The 22,519-nt window shown below is 39.7% G+C and overlaps 5 non-coding genes across 5 annotated transcripts; all 5 read right to left on the bottom strand.

The window, feature by feature from the left end:
- Positions 1 to 17,068: 17,068 nt before the first annotated feature.
- Positions 17,069 to 17,140, bottom strand: TRNAP-AGG (transfer RNA proline (anticodon AGG)). The gene has a single exon. It is a non-coding gene; the product is annotated as a tRNA-Pro (tRNA).
- A 570-nt stretch (positions 17,141 to 17,710) lies between these two features.
- On the bottom strand, positions 17,711 to 17,782 carry TRNAP-AGG (transfer RNA proline (anticodon AGG)). Its single transcript has one exon. It is a non-coding gene; the product is annotated as a tRNA-Pro (tRNA).
- An 891-nt stretch (positions 17,783 to 18,673) lies between these two features.
- TRNAP-AGG (transfer RNA proline (anticodon AGG)) lies at positions 18,674 to 18,745 on the bottom strand. The gene has a single exon. It is a non-coding gene; the product is annotated as a tRNA-Pro (tRNA).
- An 891-nt stretch (positions 18,746 to 19,636) lies between these two features.
- Positions 19,637 to 19,710, bottom strand: TRNAP-AGG (transfer RNA proline (anticodon AGG)). Its single transcript has one exon. It is a non-coding gene; the product is annotated as a tRNA-Pro (tRNA).
- Positions 19,711 to 20,602: 892 nt separating this feature from the next.
- TRNAP-AGG (transfer RNA proline (anticodon AGG)) lies at positions 20,603 to 20,676 on the bottom strand. Its single transcript has one exon. It is a non-coding gene; the product is annotated as a tRNA-Pro (tRNA).
- Between the last annotated feature and the right edge of the window lie 1,843 nt (positions 20,677 to 22,519).

The following is a 22,519-nucleotide window of genomic DNA, read 5'->3' as shown; positions in this document are numbered from 1 at the left end:
ACAAGACGACAAACAGAAACCATAACGCCGGAAGAATTCCTGTTAGATCCGTTAGTAAGAGAATTCGAATCGTCTCCCTACCTGCGGCCACCTATTTTCATCCGGAAAATTCCATAACCCCGAGAGTCGAGAATCCCACGCATCATATCAACGATGTCATAAATCTCCACCCGGATCCTGAGGATCAAGCCCATAATGTTAACGGAGCCGCCGCCACGGAATCGCCGGAAGAAGAAATAGACGATGTTCCCGTAGATATTCGAATAGAAAATACAATCGCAGGCGTTGCAGCGGGACATATCATCAGGGAACTTCCCGCTGACCCAGATGTAGCCGAGGAAGAAATCCAAAGGGAACCTCCAGTCCTGCCAGCCACAACCGAGGAAGAAATTCCGTTAGAGGTTGCTGCCGCCATAACCGTCGCTATGGAGGAAAACGTCCCACGGGAACTTCCTGCAGCCATTGCCGTTCCAAATGACGAAAATCCCCGGGAGCTTCCTACTGCCACAACCGTCGCCTGGGAAGAAAATCCGGAAGAAATCCACGCCAACCAAGAAGCCGCCGCTATTGTTCCAGTAACCCCATAATTCGACCTCGACCTATCGTTTCCCAACTGGAAATAAACTTCTTGGACTATGGACAAATTCCCATCCCTCACGAAAACTTATACGAATTAGACGACTACGCAAAACTCTTTTTACAAGAGCAACCTTATCAACGCGCTCCACCACGGAATAGGGAATTATACCCAGTCACTTGGGAAAATATTTCCCAAGGCGATCTAGTGAGATTATACCCCGTCACTCCCCAGGGATTTCCCTTGATAACGAGACCCCCCCTTCACTAAATATGCACCGCGTGTAACGCTGAAGGACTCCACCGTTCGTCTCTATGCCCGCGAAAATTTATTCAGAAAGATAGGCAAAACGGCATTTCTAACACCCGAATCCAATTTTGTTTAATGGAAAAAAAAAACACCACTTTAAATTGTTATAACGGGTTAAGTTAAACCCCTTTTCCTTATCTTCCCCTTACATTTTTCTATCCTATTTCTCTTTTTTTTTCGAGGGGGCGTTTGCAACGGTTTCGTCCAGAAATCGTTGCAGACGACAGAGGGACAGACGTATTCTCAGGAATATGTCCGCTCCTCTGTCGTCTACGTCACCTCTTTCTACCTTCTCTCCCCCCCGTTTCTTTATGATTTCTGTATATAAGCCCGTGTAAGACCCACGGTTCTCTCTCTCTCTCTCTCATCGTCGTTACTTCAAGCCGCCGGAGCCGTCCTCAGGTAGAAGCACTACCACGTCCCGCGAAAGTTTTTGTTCACGCGAAATCGTCCTTCGGGAATTTCCCGCGAGAATTTTCTTTTTGTAAAATTTATAAAGTTTCATTAAATCCGTTTTTCTGATTTCAACATGAGCCGAAGGTATGAATAATTTCTTTTATTAAATTCCAACGGGAGGAACTTATTTAATTAGGCCTATCTTAGAATCCCCTATTTTAAGACTTAACGTTGTCACAAGGTCCCCTTAAATTAAATCAGGGCTACCTAACGTCCTGTATCGGAATTCCCCTTTTTCACGACCGGCCAATTTAGTTTTTCCCTGGGGCATTCCGTTGCAGTGTGTGTATAATCAAGCCACCTCCAATGAGGAATTTTTCGAGTAAACTGTACCCAATTGTTTTTAACTCACAAGTAATTCAGTCGCTCAGAAACAATCAAAGGGAGCCGTTTGTTTATTAGGATATTATCGAATGATTGAATAATGTTTTCTTTTCCAAGGTATACTTTTCTGTTCAATTTTTCTAATTTCTTTCTTTGGTTCCTGAAAAACTCAACCATAATGTAGTCGCCCATGATCATTGCTCCAACTCCACTGAGGAAAAGGCTTGCTTGATGGTAGAAATTGTCTTCGAAAATTCCGTTCTTTTCCATTCGTTTTGAAAGACGGGAAAACTTCGCAGTTCTTTTTTTCTTGAAAATATCAATGAGAAACAAAAAAGCTTTTTAGACCTCTTATTTAAAGTGTAAAGAATTTAAGACGACTCTGAACATTGATTCGCCCGTCATTAAAAGTAACCTTATCAAATTGGAAAACCATAATATTGGTTTTTCGAAAATCTGGAAACAAATTAGCAAACACAATGAATTAATTTTAAACATGGGATTTATGTAAATTTTGAGACTTATTAACTTTCATTACTGTTATAAAAAAGAATTTTATCAAATATCAAAATATTTAGGTAAATTTTGAATATACTTAAAAATATTATCAACACTAGTTTCTCAGCTCCATAAAATATCTTTTTTCTAAAAGTTACTAGGAAATACGATCTTTAAATTGAGGAAATTTTCAAGACGCTTAGGAAAAGCTTTAAGATTTATTTTCCTCGACGGCGTAGCCGAAGGAGTATTGCATAATACAATTTCTTCCTTTTTGATTTTATCACACTTTTCTTTGGAGGATTGTGTTTCGCCTGCTTCTTGCTTTCTTTTGAGTTTGTTCACTTTCTAGCTTGGCCAGCTGGATTTTCCTGCTTTCGTTGGTGGCTTAGAGGTTAGAATAGGCTTCTTTCGTTGGTGACTTGAATTTGGATTCATTCGAAAGTTTCGGTGGTGGCTTGGATTTGGCTTCTTTCGGAGGTAGCTTAGATTTGGCTTCTTTCGGTGATGGCTTAGATTTGGGTTCTTTCGGTGAGGGCTTAGATTTGGGTTCTTAAGGTGAGGGCTTAGATTTGGGTTCTTTCGGTGAAGGCTTAGATTTGGGTTCTTTCGGTGAAGACTTTGAATTGGATTCTTTCGTTGGTAGCTTGAATTTGGATTCTTTCGTTGGTAGCTTGAATTTGGATTCTTTCGTTGGTAGCTTGATTTGGATTCTTTCGTTGGTAGCTTGAATTTGGATTCTTTCGTTGGTGGCTTGAATTTGCTTTCATTTGGAAGTTTCGGTGGTGGCTTAGATTTGGCTTCTTTCGGTGAAGGCTTGGATTTGGCTTCTTTCATTGGGGGCTTGAATTTGGCTTCTTTTGTTGGTGGCTTAAATTTGGCTTCTTTTGGTGGTGGGTTGGATCTCTTAGTTACTTTCTTGGCTCGCTTGGGTTCTGGGTTGTTTTGGCGCCTCCACTATGAATTATTGTTTGGTTCATTCGTTGGATTAGTTTTAGAGACTTCAGTCAAATCTGTTTGGGCCGATCCCTGAGATTCTTTAAAGTTCAACCTTTTACCCTTTTTATGCTTCACAGCATTCACAATTTGTGACTTAAGATGTATCCGCCGTCGGAGATGGATCTCTATCGAAAATTATTGAAATCATTGAAACCAAATCCCCCTTACTTACAGCAATTATAACAAGAGGAAAGGTATCAGGCTTAGATGAAAATTTAAAACTAACAATCAAAATATATTCATTTTCTTTTATTTTTACCTTTGATTGACACTTCCATAAATTCTTTTTCTAGGATTATAGTAACCACATATCTGTAAAAATGCGTCTCGGCTACTCTGAGTGCATTTCATTTCTGTTATACTTGGGTTTGACTCTATTGTAAGAATGTCTTCTGACATTGAAGCATCATCTTCAAACCCAACACAACATTCTATGTCATTTATAATCACGCAGTTTTCAGAAACATGTTCGATGATACTATTTTGAATTAAATAATTTCCAAAGGTTTTTAACTATTTAACATTGCTTTTAATAGTCTATTTCGACTTTTTGCTAGGCCGACTCTCTCGCCACTGACCGAGAGTATAAATTCTGCCGAGATAGTCCCTTAAGTATTGGTAAAGGCTCAATTGTCTACTCCTCAACTGTATACCATCTCTGTTCACTGCAAGATTCACAGCTTAGTTGACCTAGGAGGATATAGGGGTGAAGGAGTCTTTGACTGCCCGTTCTTAGAGCTCAGGTTTCGGCCTCTCCGATGGGAGATTCGTGCAGGCGCACCTAGTTAATTTGGTTATTCGCATCACGTGACCACGCAAATCAAATTTAAAAAATAGCGGGTTTTTCATGCTAGCTTAGGCCTTTGAAGCAACGCCGCCTATATTACGTGTTTACTGCACATTTAGAGATATTTTTTAATTTTATCGGGCGTTTATTCTACCCTCCCACAGGCTTTAATCCACCTTAAACACTTATCTAGTAGAGTTTTTGGTGTTGGGAAAGAGTAAAAAACCGTTACCTTTACGTCAGTTTTATCTAAGAACCCTAATTTACTATTAGAAAAATAATAAAATAATGATAAATGTTCCGTTAAAGCAAAAACAAATTGCAGCGCCTTTAACAACAATTAAAAGAAACGAACAGACGACGCCCGATGACGATGAGCGCGGAACAAGGTGCGCGGCTAAGAATCTCCCAGAATGCACGATAATCTGTAAGCGCGATTCAATGGGAAAACGGGCAGTCGAAGACTCCTTCACCCCTATATCCTCCTAGGTTTACGTGTAAACACTATCCTCTCGTTTCATCTTAACAATTTCTTAGTTAGACATCGTCACTCTTAATGTTTTACTATGATTTGTGGCTAGCCGCACTGAAAGTGATCGCGCGCAAAAATTAATGGAAACTCCGAAGCTATAACCCGATTACAATCAGAACTTTAACTTATCTAGTAACCACCATGACTTCTATTATTACACCTTAACCTGTTTATTTAAATGTGTAATTGACTTTTGGCTCGCAAAACCAACCCACATATTAATTAATTCCTCAATAACGTTTAGACAAACCTGTTTTCCGCGATTTCCAAGGCATGATTTGAACCAAAGTAATGAGTTTAGGCAGAAGTAAGATAAGACTAGAAGTACTGATCTAACCAAATTCTTCACTTGGCGAAAGTGAATATTCTTGATAACACACCAACGGTTGGCCCTCTGGTAGCGGTTTCTGAATTTTCCCTCCAAAACGTGAGACGCTCGTGGCGGTAGACGGCCGAACTAGATTCAAGCACCCGCTTCTGTGTTCCGCGGCTTTAGGTTGAGGGGAAAGGGGTAGGAAATGTTTTGGAACTCGACCATGTTTTTTCTCTCTAGTGTAGGCGCGATGGAAGCGGCATAAAATCCTCAAATTTGTAATTGCATGCTGTAATATTCCACAGCTGTATTTGGACTACAGTCCGTAGCTCTTACCGCGCATGTTACGGGAAGACTGTTTGCCCAAAAAAAAACCAAAAAAAGAGTCGTTAATGCTCAAATTCTGACCCCTAAACCAAGTATTGTCTAAAATTGACATGCTTCCGTTACACCCAATACGTATCCTCTTTGATTTACTCTGTTTAGGGTCAGAAACAAGGGCATATGATGAACAGCGAATTCTTAAACCCCACACTGTTAAAAATAAAGGTATTTTGAAGGTACTATAAAATACCTCCGCGACCTTTTTAGTACCCATGAACGTATTCTATTAGTTGTCTCACAGTGCGGGTATCAAATGACTTCGAAAAAGGTATTTTGGAAATATAAGGTATATAATGAAACCTTTTAAATTTTATGCCCTTCTGGTGGTATGTTATCGTCCCTGGAAGTACAAAAAGGACTTAACAGACTCCTTTAGAGGCATTTTTTAGCTCAGGCGTGCTGATTATAACTAACACTACTAAAGTAAAATACATGATATAATACTTCTAGCCCAAATTCTCTAACACTGACTGTTTACTTCACCATTAGCACTAGTTATGGCAGAGTAGAATAAATCTCTATTGGAATATTTGGAATATTATATATAAACACAAAGAATAGGTCATTTTGGCCAAATTAACCTGTCTTTCTATATATTTACCTTACCCTGGCAGAAAATGCACTGTCGTACCTTGTAATCGTACATTTTGTAGGATTTAGTCTAGGATTATTTTTAGAACTTTCATATCATAGAATTAAGTAAATAATTGCACTGTGCGTCTTGCCAGTTATTAGCATTGCCTTCAGTGTTTGCAACGCGATCGCGATGTAGTCAAAAGTACTTTTCCCCGCGTTTGCTACTCCATCTTCATACGCTCTTCTGATATGATAAGGAAAGCGCATTCCTAATTGCGTTTAAAATTAAAGGGTAATCTATAATATGGAGCCAGAAGAATGGCTAAAAACTGTGAGCATGAAAAAATTTTGTAACAAAAATGTCTCCGTTTCGATGAGTTTGTCCACGTTTTGAGCGAATTCTTGTTTCACTCCAATTTGGGTTTTCGAAAGAAATCCTTTATTTTACTATCTATCTAGGTGCTTATTGACAATCTTGACTATGGCCGACATTATTGCTTCTGAACAGATGTCTTTATTGTAAATGTGTTGTTACTGATTAGAAAACGAAGTAGGCTTCAAGTTATAGGATAAACTGCATGCGTTTTCGGGAAACCGCTATTTTTGGGAACCACGGTTGAGAACCGCTATTGTGGGGTCCGCTTAAATGAGGGCTTCCCGTTTTACCAGGGCAGTCTGGGAATCTAAATGGCCGCCAAATCTTAGTACTAACGACATAAAACTGAACGTGTTAAGAATCGGTCAGTGTGAAAGTGGCTGTGACTAAATTACTGAACCGCTGAATCACTGAACTTGGTACAAAAAGCTTCACGTAGGAGTAAAACTACAATCCACTCTCACAAAGAATTCACATAAGAGTAAAAATACAATCCACTCTCACAAAGAATTCACATATGACTAAAAATACTATCCACTCTCATAGAGAATTCACGTAGGAGTAATAGACAAAGGTTTGAATCTCAATAGACTGAATTATAGTGACTATTTTACTTAACCCTTAACCGCAGAATCATAGATAATATTTCTACAGCTTAACCTGGTCTGAACTTGAGTGTCTATTTTACTGAACTCTGAACTGAAAAACCAAATTTAATATTTCTTTAGCTTAACATTGTCTGAACTTTAGTGACTATTTTACTGAACTTATCTTGTGCTTTTGTCTTCTCTTCAATTTCTCATTTTCAGAACGATTCAATGGATCTGGTTCCACAATCTTGCGTAAGGGAAACATATTTTGAATATGCTCAGAAGGTTGAGATGGGATTTATACCAATCTGCACAGTTCCACTCATGTACGCATATCGAATAATGCTATCGGCAAAAAATGTGACATTTATCGCTGCTCCAATTGGAGCTTTCGACGATCTGAAATCTATTTCAAAGGGAGTAAGGAAACGTTCTTTCATTACTTTTAGGGGGCTACCTTTCTAAATTTTTATCGCATTGATATAGAAAAACTATCTAGCGGAAAGGAAGTTTGGTTTGTGGATATATCTGTTTTACAGGCTTCAAGCGTTGCCTCAAACTTTGTTAAGGAACCCACTCATCTGGATCTTCACCTTGGTTCTAATAAGTACCTCGAGAAACCGATAGTTTTTCACGCAAAATGGCCAATGAATCCTGAAGCTCTGAAGTATATAAACCGAAGGTTGGTTTCCATACTACCATAGTTTAGTTTTATACTTTGTGCTAATGTCTCTCACTGAGGACATAAAAATGCAAGAGTCGCGTGATCGTTATTAGTGGAGGTAGCGTTGGAACTGGAAACAACAACATAGATTTGCATATTACAGTTATCCCCCTCGTGTATTTTTACTCAATACCTTTTTCAGATATGGATCGGGTTAGTTTGCGTCATTGGCGTACTGGTGGTGATTGACATACTGCACATGATGGTGATGGGAACTCGAAGATCAGTCATAGCCTTTGCCTCACAAAAATGCACACAGTACTTTGGAGCCATTTTGGGAAATGGTAATGGAAGGCCCTCATTTGTTAATTACTTCAACTTTCAAAAGATTCGTATATATACATTAAATGCGGTATGAAGTCTTATCAATGGTAACTACCGCTCCCTTAGAATGGAATATAAGCCAGATTGGAGCTTATGTGGTATAGACAAAACAACACTACATGGTGGTGGAGGTAGAAGCGAATAAGTACAGATTGGTGTCGTTAAAGGATAAACTTTTAATTTAAGAAAATGTTCTCTGATATTGAAATTGTTGTGATTACAACTCTAAAAGCTCCGACTACTCCCAGTCCGAGTTGATTTCTTGGCGTTTTCCGGAAGGATATGTTATGCGTTTAGGGTTGGTGGTATTTTGGGCACGAAAACGATGTTATATTTAAACTTGCATATATAATAAAAATTTATGATGTTTACAAATTATTTCATTTATAACTAAAAACGTTAATTCCGCAATTTTCGTTATTCTCGTCTTATATAATTAGGCATAATTACTGAGCGTGGGCTTAATTTTTGCTCTTTTACGGTTCGATATTCCTTCTTCCCAAGCCATTCGCTTCAGCGTTGGACCTTTCATCTTGAAAATTGTCATTATCGTCAATTTGTTCAACGGAGTCTTGAAAGCCAACTACTTTTCTCAGAAAAGAGAAAATATCAACAGTGTAACCGATGCCTTGAGATTATCTGATGACATTCCGATTCGATTATATTTTCAATTTATAGATAGAGATGAAAATTGTCGATGGGTTAGGATTTTATACTTACTTCTAAGGAGACTTTTAGAGTCTGTCCTAGTAATTTTCGAATCATTTCAGACTGAAGATGAACTAAAAATGCTTTGCGAGAGGGTGCGGGGGAAAGAATACGAACCCTTTGATATAGAAAAACTATCTAGCGGAAAGGAAGTTTGGTTTGTGGATATATCTGTTTTACAGGCTTCAAGCGTTGCCTCAAACTTTGTTAAGGAACCCACTCATCTGGATCTTCACCTTGGTTCTAATAAGTACCTCGAGAAACCGATAGTTTTTCACGCAAAATGGCCAATGAATCCTGAAGCTCTGAAGTATATAAACCGAAGGTTGGTTTCCATACTACCATAGTTTAGTTTTATACTTTGTGCTAATGTCTCTCACTGAGGACATAAAAATGCAAGAGTCGCGTGATCGTTATTAGTGGAGGTAGCGTTGGAACTGGAAACAACAACATAGATTTGCATATTACAGTTATCCCCCTCGTGTATTTTTACTCAATACCTTTTTCAGATATGGATCGGGTTAGTTTGCGTCATTGGCGTACTGGTGGTGATTGACATACTGCACATGATGGTGATGGGAACTCGAAGATCAGTCATAGCCTTTGCCTCACAAAAATGCACACAGTACTTTGGAGCCATTTTGGGAAAAGGTAATGGAAGGCCCTCATTTGTTAATTACTTCAACTTTCAAAAGATTCGTATATATACATTAAATGCGGTATGAAGTCTTATCAATGGTAACTACCGCTCCCTTAGAATGGAATATAAGCCAGATTGGAGCTTATGTGGTATAGACAAAACAACACTACATGGTGGTGGAGGTAGAAGCGAATAAGTACAGATTGGTGTCGTTAAAGGATAAACTTTTAATTTAAGAAAATGTTCTCTGATATTGAAATTGTTGTGATTACAACTCTAAAAGCTCCGACTACTCCCAGTCCGAGTTGATTTCTTGGCGTTTTCCGGAAGGATATGTTATGCGTTTAGGGTTGGTGGTATTTTGGGCACAAAAACGATGTTATATTTAAACTTGCATATATAATAAAAATTTATGATGTTTACAAATTATTTCATTTATAACTAAAAACGTTAATTCCGCAATTTTCGTTATTCTCGTCTTATATAATTAGGCATAATTACTGAGCGTGGGCTTAATTTTTGCTCTTTTACGGTTCGATATTCCTTCTTCCCAAGCCATTCGCTTCAGCGTTGGACCTTTCATCTTGAAAATTGTCATTATCGTCAATTTGTTCAACGGAGTCTTGAAAGCCAACTACTTTTCTCAGAAAAGAGAAAATATCAACAGTGTAACCGATGCCTTGAGATTATCTGATGACATTCCGATTCGATTATATTTTCAATTTATAGATAGAGATGAAAATTGTCGATGGGTTAGGATTTTATACTTACTTCTAAGGAGACTTTTAGAGTCTGTCCTAGTAATTTTCGAATCATTTCAGACTGAAGATGAACTAAAAATGCTTTGCGAGAGGGTGCGGGGGAAAGAATACGAACCCTTTGATATAGAAAAACTATCTAGCGGAAAGGAAGTTTGGTTTGTGGATATATCTGTTTTACAGGCTTCAAGCGTTGCCTCAAACTTTGTTAAGGAACCCACTCATCTGGATCTTCACCTTGGTTCTAATAAGTACCTCGAGAAACCGATAGTTTTTCACGCAAAATGGCCAATGAATCCTGAAGCTCTGAAGTATATAAACCGAAGGTTGGTTTCCATACTACCATAGTTTAGTTTGTGCTAATGTCTCTCACTGAGGACATAAAAATGCAGAAAATGTATCTTATTTAATTTCGGTTTCAAATAGTTGAATTTTTCTTAGACTAGCAGAAAAGACATCCAGCGTTGACCGTTAGGACATTTCTTTTATTTTTACTTTAATACATGCCGACAAATATAACTTAAAAACCCATAAGGCCCGTTGTTAGGATGGGTGTATAATGAAACAGAAGTTTGAATTACTCAGTTGTTCTAAAAAACAGCAGTGTAATTGAAAACTGCTATTCAGAATAACTGCGGTTATAGCCAAAAGCTGTTTTAAACTACAGTTTGGAACCATTCTTAATCCTAACGTTTGCCTATTAAGTATAAAAAAGCATAACCTATCAAGTACAACGAAAAATAATCTTAGCTATAAAGTAGAGCGAAAACTAACTTTAATTGCAAAAACGCTCAAACCTTTCATTACCTTTCAAGTAACATAACATTACCTTTCAAGTAACATAACATTACCTTTCAAGTAACATAACATTACCTATCAAATAACATAACATTACCTATCAAGTAATAACATTACCTATCTAGGAACATAACATTACCTATCAAGTAACATAACATTATATATCAAGGAAAATAACATTACCTATCAAGTAACATAACATTGTATACCAAGTTACCTAACATTACCTATCAAGCAACCTATCCCTATCTGTCAAAAACAACCGAACTCAACCTTACCAATCAAGATAAACCTAACCTAACCTAACCTAGTACTATTGGGGTTGGAAATAACCAAATTTAACCTAATCTAATACTATTTTGGTTACAAATAACAAAATTCATTCTTAATGGCTAGGAGTTTTCCCAAACATCACCGAAAAATGTGCGCTATACAGTTGACTAGTCATATTAATACTAAATATAGCCCGCCAGCATGATTCTATAGGAGTTGTATAGATAAACGACTTCAGAGTAAAGGCTCTTTCAGACGAACCAACTTTTTGACTCAGCTAGATGGGTCAAAAATTTGTATCGACTTGCCCAACTTTTGAAGGGAAAGGTGAAATAAATCCTTCCCATTCACACGACTAAACTTTTACCGCCAAATGGAACTTTTAGGCGCCACCTACCTTGGTACTTACGAAATAACCCGCGAAAAATATTTTATTGTAATTCATTTTGATTAGCTGGAGAAATGAAATTAAAGAGTTGAGTCAGCCAAAATTGGATCACTGATCCATTTTCTTTATGGTCACTCAACTCATCCAGCGTCTATTCACACGATACAACTAGTTGATTCAACTCGAGTTGACCCATCAAGCTGAGTCAAAAAGTTGGATCGTCTGAAAGAGCCTTAAGAATTATGGCCGGGAGAAAAAATTTTGCAGTATAATCTAAAAAAGCGTGGAATTACACAAGGTCTCGTTTAAATTTTGAAGTGGTATCGCGGTTTTGAAACTGTATCTAGCTCATGAAAGTTGCGTTGAATCTCGCTGACCTGAAAATGGAACCTAAACCGAGCATTAAAATCTATCTCAACACTTCATGTGTACAAGCACTTTTAAATTAACGTTAGATTGATGTGAAAGTCTGTATATATTCGAAAACGTCCAAGTATTTCTCTCGTATTCGATACGAGTTAGCTTAAAATCCTTTTAAATTGCAAAATAATCCACGTGGGTTCGTCGAAAATACACTTGAGATCCTTTGAAGAATTAATGAAGTCCTGCTTACTCAGAAACCTAGAGAAGAAACCAATTTTTAAGCATCGATAGCAACACTATGATGCGCACTAATATTACACCTGATTTACACTACTGATTACAAAATTTTATTTGTGATCCTTTCATGGTTACAGATTGCGGGCTTACTTTGAAACTGGCCAATTAACACCGTGGCTACGCTCCCTCAAGAGAGACTACCACATCTTATTGGATCATTCGCATGTACTCAGGTTCAAGGACATCGCAGCTAAGTTGGCAATGTGGGCGGCAATGCTTGGAGTCGCTTCTTTCGTCTTCGCCATGGAGATGCTGACTATGTTCATGTTCTTAAACACTGAGCGAACATTATAACAATGTAAAAGGTTTTTAAAACAGCTGTTTAAATCAAATACGTTTTTAAAAACAGCTGTTTAAATCAAATACGTTTTTAAAAACAGCTGTTTAAATCAAATACGTTTTTAAAAACAGCTGTTTAAATCAAATTCGTTAAATTCTAAATGAGCTATTTAAATCAAATTCGTTAAATTCTAAATGAGCTATTTAAATCAAATACTCAAATTGTAAATCAGCTGCTTAAATTAAATACGCTTTCTTAAACATCTAGGTATTCGAAGTTTAGTTGTAAACATTAAGCTTTTGCTAGGTTTTGACTACAAAATCTAAAACATAGTTCATCTGCCTATGAGCGTTTTGTTCCTGATCCTTTTAGCGTATTTCATAAAAAAATCTTAATTGATAAAAAAGCAAGATAAATATATATCGCATATTCCTAGTGGCCCTTGCTAATGCTGGGTTTAAGGTTTTTGGCTCTTCTGTGCTGGTATGCTCTTGTAAACACGAAGGAACTATTCAGGATGCGCCTTTACCAACTATAATCATAAAAAAATTATTTCAAGTATATTATTTGAAAATATGGCAAAATGTTTCGCTGTACAAACAAGTTTTAAACGTGAACACGTTCAAGCCTATTTCAATTACATTTTTAAGCTGGTTGAATTACAAGGTGGCATAGCGTTTTCCGTAGTACCATGTTATGTTGATATCTTACCTTTAAAGGGTATGCGAATTTACAATTACATATCATATTTTAGCACGAAAGAGGCATTATATTACGCTTTCGAGTCTCTACTTTCAAAATATCAAGTTTTTAATATATTTGAATCAAAGTTTCTATTTTTAAAGTCCATTAGAAAATAACGAAAACTAAGTTTCGATATATCAACAATTTTGATTTCTTGAGCTTGTCGCCAGTTTAATGACATCAGTATGACGTTGAAGAAAAAAGCGCGGGAATCCTATACGCGTTTCGAGCTTCTCGCCAGTCTAAACTCTGGGTCTGATAGCAGAGAGTGGCACCCTCTCGCGTGAAAAATATATGGGACGTCAGCCAACGGAAAACGTTTAAGCCTTTCATAAAAAGCAGATTTCAAGAAATTTCACATAAAGCATTTACGAATGCATTTTGAGGCCAAATAACCCAGAAATCGGAGAATTAAAAGCTTCACATTTTTGAATTCACAGAAATTAATTATATCTTTTGTTATTTAAATCAGAGGATTTTCAAACGAAGCTTCTCATACCCATTAAATAAGAAAATCGACTTTCAATAGAAATCTCGTTAAATAATAACATTTTCGTAAAATTTTAGAGTAATGAGCAACATAAAAAATTAGGAATTTATGAAAGAAAGTCACGCTTATGATGCAAATGATTGACGTTGGAAATTCACAAACTAATAATGGATAACTTTTCTTAAGTTATGTTAATGATTTTGACATTAGTAGTACATAAATTCCGATCCCAGCACAGGTACAGTGGAACGCAGGGGAGGATGGGAGGATTGGAGCATGGAGGATGGGAGGATGGGGGGATTGCAAGATGGCGGATGAGACTTTGTACGTAAGCCTTTTGATTGACGCTGCAAGAGGGTGTTTTTGATTGACGCACCCCGCTCTCGCACCTGAAAGGGGTGTTTTTGATTGACAGATCAATGAAGCGTGTTCGATTCTCAGATGCTCAACTCGTAGGCCTACTATTTAACTAGTTGCATTTAAATAGTCACAAAATCACATCTGCAAAAACTCGAATCCGTCCGGGATTTGAACCCGGGACCACTCACACCCGAAACGAGTATCATACCCCTAGACCAACGGACCATTTATGACACCTAAACATGCTCAACTCGTAGGCCTACAATTTAACTAGTTGCATTTAAATAGTCACAAAATCACTTCTGCAAAAACTCGGGTCCGTCCGGGATTTGAACCCGGGACCACTCGCAACCTAAGCGAGTATCATACCCCTAGACCAACGGACAATGTGTGTAACTAAAAAATGCTCAACTCATAGGCCTACCTTGTTGATAGTTTCATTTAAATAGTCACTAATTTACTTCTGCATAAACTCGGGTCCGTCCAGGATTTGAACCCGGGACCACTCACACCCTAAGCGAGTATTTTACAGCTAGACCAACGGACGAAGTATGACACTGAAACATGCTCAACACTTAGACCTACAATTTAACTAATTGAATTTAAATAGTCACTAATTTACTTTTGTAAAGACTCGGGTCCGTCCGGGATTTGAACCCAGGACCACTCGTACCCTAAGCGACTATCATACCCCTAGACCAACGGACCATGTGTGTAACTAAACATGCTCAACTCATATTTCTACCTTGTTGTTAGTTGCATTTAAATAGTCACTAAATTACTTCTGCAAAAACACGGGTCTGTCCGGGATTTGAACCTGGGACCACTCACACCCGAAGCGAGTATCATACCCCTAGACCAACGGACCATGTATGACACCTAAACATGCTCAACTCGTAGGCCTACAATTTAACTAGTTGCATTAAAATAGTCACTGATTTACTTCTGCAAAAACTCGGGTCCGTCCGGGATTTGACCCCGGACCATTCACACCCTAAGCGAGTATTTTACCCTAGACCAACGGACGAAGTATGACACTGAAACATGCTCAACACGTAGGCGTACAATTTAACTAGTTGCATTTAAATAGTCGCTAAATTACTTCTGCAAAAACTCGGGTCCGTCCGCGATTTGAACCCGGGACCATTCACACCCTAAGAGAGTATTTTACCCCTAGACCAACGCACGAAGTAAGACACTGAAACATGCTCAACTCGTAGGCCTACAATTTAACTAGTTGCATTTAAATAGTCACAAAATCACTTCTGCAAAAACTCGAGACCGTCCGAGATTTGAACCCGGGACCACTCACACCCGAAGCGAGTATCATACCCCTAGACCAACGGACCATGTGTGTAACTTAACATGCTCAAATCATAGGCCTACCCTGTAGTTAGTTGCATTAAAATAGTCACTAATTTACTTCTGCAAAAACTCGGGTCCGTCCGGGATTTGACCCCGGGACCATTCACACCCTAAGCCAGTATTTTACCCTAGACCAACGGACGAAGTATGACACTCAAACATGCTCAACAAGTAGGCCTACAATTTAACTAGTTGCATTAAAATAGTCACTGATTTACTTCTGCAAAAACTCGGGTCCGTCCGGGATTTGACCCCGGACCATTCACACCCTAAGCGAGTATTTTACCCTAGACCAACGGACGAAGTATGACACTGAAACATGCTCAACACGTAGGCGTACAATTTAACTAGTTGCATTTAAATAGTCGCTAAATTACTTCTGCAAAAACTCGGGTCCGTCCGCGATTTGAACCCGGGACCATTCACACCCTAAGAGAGTATTTTACCCCTAGACCAACGCACGAAGTAAGACACTGAAACATGCTCAACTCGTAGGCCTACAATTTAACTAGTTGCATTTAAATAGTCACAAAATCACTTCTGCAAAAACTCGAGACCGTCCGAGATTTGAACCCGGGACCACTCACACCCGAAGCGAGTATCATACCCCTAGACCAACGGACCATGTGTGTAACTTAACATGCTCAAATCATAGGCCTACCCTGTAGTTAGTTGCATTAAAATAGTCACTAATTTACTTCTGCAAAAACTCGGGTCCGTCCGGGATTTGACCCCGGGACCATTCACACCCTAAGCCAGTATTTTACCCTAGACCAACGGACGAAGTATGACACTCAAACATGCTCAACAAGTAGGCCTACAATTTAACTACTTGCATTTAAATAGTCGCTAAATTACTTCAGCAAAATCTCGGGTCCGTACGCGATTTAAACCCGGGACCATTCACACCCTAAGCGAGTATTTTACCCTAGACCAACGGACGAAGTATGACACTGAAACATGCTCAACACTTAGGCCTACAATTTAACTAGTTGCATTTAAATAGTCGCTAAATTACTTCTGCAAAATCTCGGGTCCGTCCGGGATTTGAACACGGGACCACTCGCACCCTAAGCGAGTATCATACCCCTAGACCAACAGACCATGTGTGTAACTAAACATGCTCAAATCATAGGCCTACCCTGTAGTTAGATGCATTTAAATAGTCACTAAATTACTTCTGCAAAAACTCGGGTCCGTCCGGGATTCGACCCCGGGACCATTCACACCCTAAGCGAGTATTTTACCCCTAGACCAACGGACCATGTATGACACCTAAACATGCTCAACTCGTAGGCCTACAATTTAACTAGTTGCATTTAAATAGTCACAAAATCGCTTATGCAAAAACTCGAGACCGCCCGAGATTTGAACCCGGGACCACTCACACCCGAAGCGAGTATCATACCCCTAGACCAACGGATCATGTGTGTAACTAAACATGCTCAACTCATAGGCCTACCCTGTTGTTAGTTGCATTTTAATAGTCACTAAATTACTTCTGCAAAAACTCGGGTCCGTCCGGGATTTGTACCCTTGACCACTCACACCCAAAACGAGTATCATACCCCTAGACCAAAGGACCATGTATGACACCTAAACATGCTCAACTCGTAGGCCTACAATTTAACTAGTTGCATTTAAATAGTCACTAATTTACTTTTTCAAAAACTCGGGTCCGTCCGGGATTTGACCCCGGGACCATTCACACCCTAAGCGAGTATTTTACCCCTAGACCAACGGACGAAGCATGACAATGAAACATCCTCAACACGTATACCTACAATTTAACTAGTTGCATTTAAATAGTCGCTAAATTACTTCTGCAAAAACTCGGGTCCGTCCGGGATTTGAACCTGGAACCACTCGCACCCTAAGCGAGTATCATACCCCTAGACCAACGGACCATGCGTGTAACTCAAACATGCTCAACTCATAGGCCTACCTTGTTGTTAGTTGCACTTAAATAGTCACTAAATTACTTCTGCAAAAACTCGGGTCCGTCCGGGATTTGAACCCGGGACCATTCACTCCCTAAGCGAGTATTTTACCCCTAGACCAACGGACGAATATGACACATAAACATGCTCAACATGTATGCCTACAATTTAACTAGTTGCAATTAAATAGTCACAAAATCACTTCTGCAAAAACTCGAGACCGTCCGAGATTTGTACCCTTGACCACTCACACCCGAAGAGAGTATCATACCCCTAGACCAAAGGACCATGTATGGCACCTAAACATGCTCAACTCGTAGGCCTACAATTTAACTAGTTGCATTTAAATAGTCACTAATTTACATTTCAAAAACTCGGGTCCGTCCGGGATTTGACCCCGGGACCATTCACACCCTAAGCGAGTATTTTACCCCTAGACCAACGGACGAAGCACGACAATGAAACATCCTCAACACGTATACCTACAATTTAACTAGTTGCATTTAAATAGTCGCTAAATTACTTCTGCAAAAACTCGGGTCCGTCCGGGATTTGAACCTGGAACCACTCGCACCCTAAGCGAGTATCATACCCCTAGACCAACGGACCATGTGTGTAACTAAAACATGCTCAACTCATAGGCCTACCTTGTTGTTAGTTGCACTTAAATAATCACTAAATTACTTCTGCAAAAACTCGGGTCCGTCCGGGATTTGAACCCGGGACCATTCACTCCCTAAGCGAGTATTTTACCCCTAGACCAACGGACGAATATGACACATAAACATGCTCAACATGAATGCCTACAATTTAACTAGTTGCATTTAAATAGTCACTAAATTACTTCCGCAATAACTCGGGTCCGTCCGGGATTTGACCCCGGGACCATTCACACCCTAAGCGAGTATCATACCCCTAGACCAACGGACCATGTGTATAACTAAAACATGCTCAATTCAGAGGCGTACCCTGTAGTTAGTTGCATTAAAATAGTCACTAAATTACTACTGCAAAAACTCGGGTCCGTCCGGGATTAGACCCCGGACCGTTCACACCCGTAGCGAGTATTTTACCCCTAGACCAACGGACCATGTGTGTAACTAAAACAAACTCAACTTATAGGCCTACCTTGTTGTTAGTTTCATTTAAATAGTCACTAAATTACTTCTGCAAAAACTCGAGACCGTCCGAGATTTGTACCCTTGACCACTCACACCCGAAGAGAGTATCATACCCCTAGACCAAAGGACCATGTATGACACCTAAACATACTCAACTCGTAGGCCTACAATTTAACTAGTTGCATTTAAATAGTCACTAATTTACATTTCAAAAACTCGGGTCCGTCCGGGGTTTGACCCCGGGACCATTCACACCCTAAGCGAGTATTTTACCCCTAGACCAACGGACGAAGCACGACAATGAAACATCCTCAACACGTATACCTACAATTTAACTAGTTGCATTTAAATAGTCGCTAAATTACTTCTGCAAAAACTCGGGTCCGTCCGGGATTTGAACCTGGAACCACTCGCACCCTAAGCGAGTATCATACCCCTAGACCAACGGACCATGTGTGTAACTAAAACATGCTCAACTCATAGGCCTACCTTGTTGTTAGTTGCACTTAAATAATCACTAAATTACTTCTGCAAAAACTCGGGTCCGTCCGGGATTTGAACCCGGGACCATTCACTCCCTAAGCGAGTATTTTACCCCTAGACCAACGGACGAATATGACACATAAACATGCTCAACATGAATGCCTACAATTTAACTAGTTGCATTTAAATAGTCACTAAATTACTTCCGCAATAACTCGGGTCCGTCCGGGATTTGACCCCGGGACCATTCACACCCTAAGCGAGTATCATACCCCTAGACCAACGGACCATGTGTATAACTAAAACATGCTCAATTCAGAGGCGTACTCTGTAGTTAGTTGCATTAAAATAGTCACTAAATTACTACTGCAAAAACTCGGGTCCGTCCGGGATTAGACCCCGGACCGTTCACACCCGTAGCGAGTATTTTACCCCTAGACCAACGGACCATGTGTGTAACTAAAACAAACTCAACTTATAGGCCTACCTTGTTGTTAGTTTCATTTAAATAGTCACTAAATTACTTCTGCAAAAACTCGGGTCCGTCCGGGAATTGACCCCGGGACCATTCACACCCTTAGCGAGTATTTTACCGCAAGACCAACGGACGAAGTGTGACACTGAAACATGCTCAACACGTAGGCCTACAATTTAACTAGTTGCACTTAAATAGTCGCTAAATTACTTCTGCAAAAACTCGGGTCCGTCCGGGATCTGAACCCGGGACCAATCGCACCCCAAGCGAGTATCATACCCCAAGACCAATGGACCATGTGTGTAACTAAAACGTGCTCAACTCATAGGCCTACCCTGTTGTTAGTTGCATTTAAATAGTCACTAAATTACTTCTGCAAAAAACTCGGGTCCGTCCGGGATTTGAACCCGGGACCACTCGCACCCTAAGCGAGTATCATACCCCTAGACCAACGGACGAAGTATGACACATTAACATGCTCAACATATAGGCCTACAATTTAACTAGTTGCATTTAAATAGTCACTAAATTACTTCTGCAAAAACTCGGGTCCTTCCGGAATTTGACCCCTGGACCATTCACACCCTAAGCGAGTATTTTACCCCTAGACCAACGGACGAAGCATGACAATGAAACATCCTCAACACGTATACCTACAATTTAACTAGTTGCATTTAAATAGTCACTAAATTACTTCCGCAATAACTCGGGTCCGTCCGGGATTTGACCCCGGGACCATTCACACCCTAAGCGAGTATCATACCCCTAGACCAACGGACCATGTGTATAACTAAAACATGCTCAATTCAGAGGCGTACCCTGTAGTTAGTTGCATTAAAATAGTCACTAAATTACTACTGCAAAAACTCGGGTCCGTCCGGGATTAGACCCCGGACCGTTCACACCCGTAGCGAGTATTTTACCCCTAGACCAACGGACCATGTGTGTAACTAAAACAAACTCAACTTATAGGCCTACCTTGTTGTTAGTTTCATTTAAATAGTCACTAAATTACTTCTGCAAAAACTCGGGTCCGTCCGGGAATTGACCCCGGGACCATTCACACCCTTAGCGAGTATTTTACCGCAAGACCAACGGACGAAGTGTGACACTGAAACATGCTCAACACGTAGGCCTACAATTTAACTAGTTGCACTTAAATAGTCGCTAAATTACTTCTGCAAAAACTCGGGTCCGTCCGGGATCTGAACCCGGGACCAATCGCACCCCAAGCGAGTATCATACCCCAAGACCAATGGACCATGTGTGTAACTAAAACGTGCTCAACTCATAGGCCTACCCTGTTGTTAGTTGCATTTAAATAGTCACTAAATTACTTCTGCAAAAAACTCGGGTCCGTCCGGGATTTGAACCCGGGACCACTCGCACCCTAAGCGAGTATCATACCCCTAGACCAACGGACGAAGTATGACACATAAACATGCTCAACATATAGGCCTACAATTTAACTAGTTGCATTTAAATAGTCACTAAATTACTTCTGCAAAAACTCGGGTCCTTCCGGAATTTGACCCCTGGACCATTCACACCCTAAGCGAGTATTTTACCCCTAGACCAACGGACGAAGCATGACAATGAAACATCCTCAACACGTATACCTACAATTTAACTAGTTGCATGTAAATAGTCGCTAAATTACTTCTGCAAAAACTCGGGTCCGTCCGGGATTTGAACCTGGAACCACTCGCACCCTAAGCGAGTACCATACCCCTAGACCAACGGACCATGTGTCCCCTCTTGCCCGCTTTTTTCAAATTTTGGGATATATATACGATTCGTTTCCATTATAATAATAGATAAAAACGCATTCGCGTGAACCGCTGGTGGAAGCCCTGCCATTGGGAGGCTAGACGTTTCTTGTAACCCTAGCCGATCGCCGCGTATATCTTGAAACCAAACGATGACGAAGGAAAAGAAGCCAGAATGGACTGACTGGCGTCCATGTGGAATGGACAAAGACCTAAAGATGGTGGTGCATAGAAGCTGGTGTCAATGTGGAATTGACGAAGAACAGAAGATGGTGGTGCATAGAAGCTGGTGTCAAGGTGAAATTGACGAAGAACAGAAGATGGTGGTGCATAGAAGCTGGTGTCAATGTGGAATTGACGAAGAATAGAAGATGGTGGTGCATAGAAGCTGGTGTCACGGTGAAATTGACGAAGAACAGGAGATGGTTGTGCTTGGAAGCTAGCAAGTTCAGACTAGTGTCCATGTAGGATGGACAAAGACTAGCAGATTGTGGTCCTTAGAAGCCAGTTAGTAAAGACTGGTGTTGGTAGATGAATGGCCAAATTTCCGTGAACCGCGAACGCGTTCCGGAAATCGGGTATTTGTTTGCTCCGATTTGTAAACTGCGAACGCGGTCACGTGGGGTCTGACAGACAGACACGGCCAGTGTAATACCTCTCCGTGACGTCATCGTCACGCGGAGAGGTAAAAAATTATCTCTTATTACAAAATAATTATCATTTAATTAGTCTTAAAAACGAGTACTACTGTGCCATCCGCTATTGGTTTAGAGGCGTCTGCAAAATCGAACCTACCCTTGAGAATTCAACCAATTCCGATAGGGATAATTGGTTCGGATTAGCAGACGCCACTAAAGCAATGGCGGATGGCACAGTAGTCTTCGTTTTTAAGACCAATTAAATGCTAATTGTTTTGTAATAAGAGATAATTTTTTTAAATATTATTTTCCATTTATATCTAGAAAAAGGCCGTTCTTTTAAGGCATAATGTTATGTTACCTGAATTTTTACTTTAAGATTTTTTTTCTTAAATGGGGTAAGGAAGCGAGGTTTTTATGTGCTTTTCCCTTGACTAGGGAAACAGTCCACAAACTCACATTAAATAACTTTATGAACGCTATTATTAGTTAATTAGTTAAGGTACAGCTATTAAAATGATATATAAGAATAATTGCAATATAGTGATATACAGTTATAATTCGTACAGTATTTATTAAACGAGTTATAGTGCGTACAGAAAATTCTGCAACTCAAGTGTGTTGGTTTAAAGCTTTAACCCCAGTGAAGTGTTTCTCTATACTAATATCGACCATATCTCTATCTACTCATTATTTTTGGGTTTGAAGAATATGCCAACGACAGAAGTGCTACCATTTCTTTGTCCCTTTGACCTTACGGTCAATTTTGCCTTAAGGTAAGAGATTATAGAAGTGAAACTGAGAATTGTAAACTAACTGTTACTCGCATCCTCGTTCAGGTGGAATTACTATATGTTTGT

Source organism: Phalangium opilio, unplaced genomic scaffold, assembly GCF_054372755.1.
Source record: "Phalangium opilio isolate 3A_F unplaced genomic scaffold, DU_Popi_V2 ptg000077l_1, whole genome shotgun sequence".
NCBI classification, from domain to species: Eukaryota; Metazoa; Arthropoda; class Arachnida; order Opiliones; family Phalangiidae; genus Phalangium; species Phalangium opilio.
This window is presented reverse-complemented; position numbering and strand designations above follow the sequence as displayed.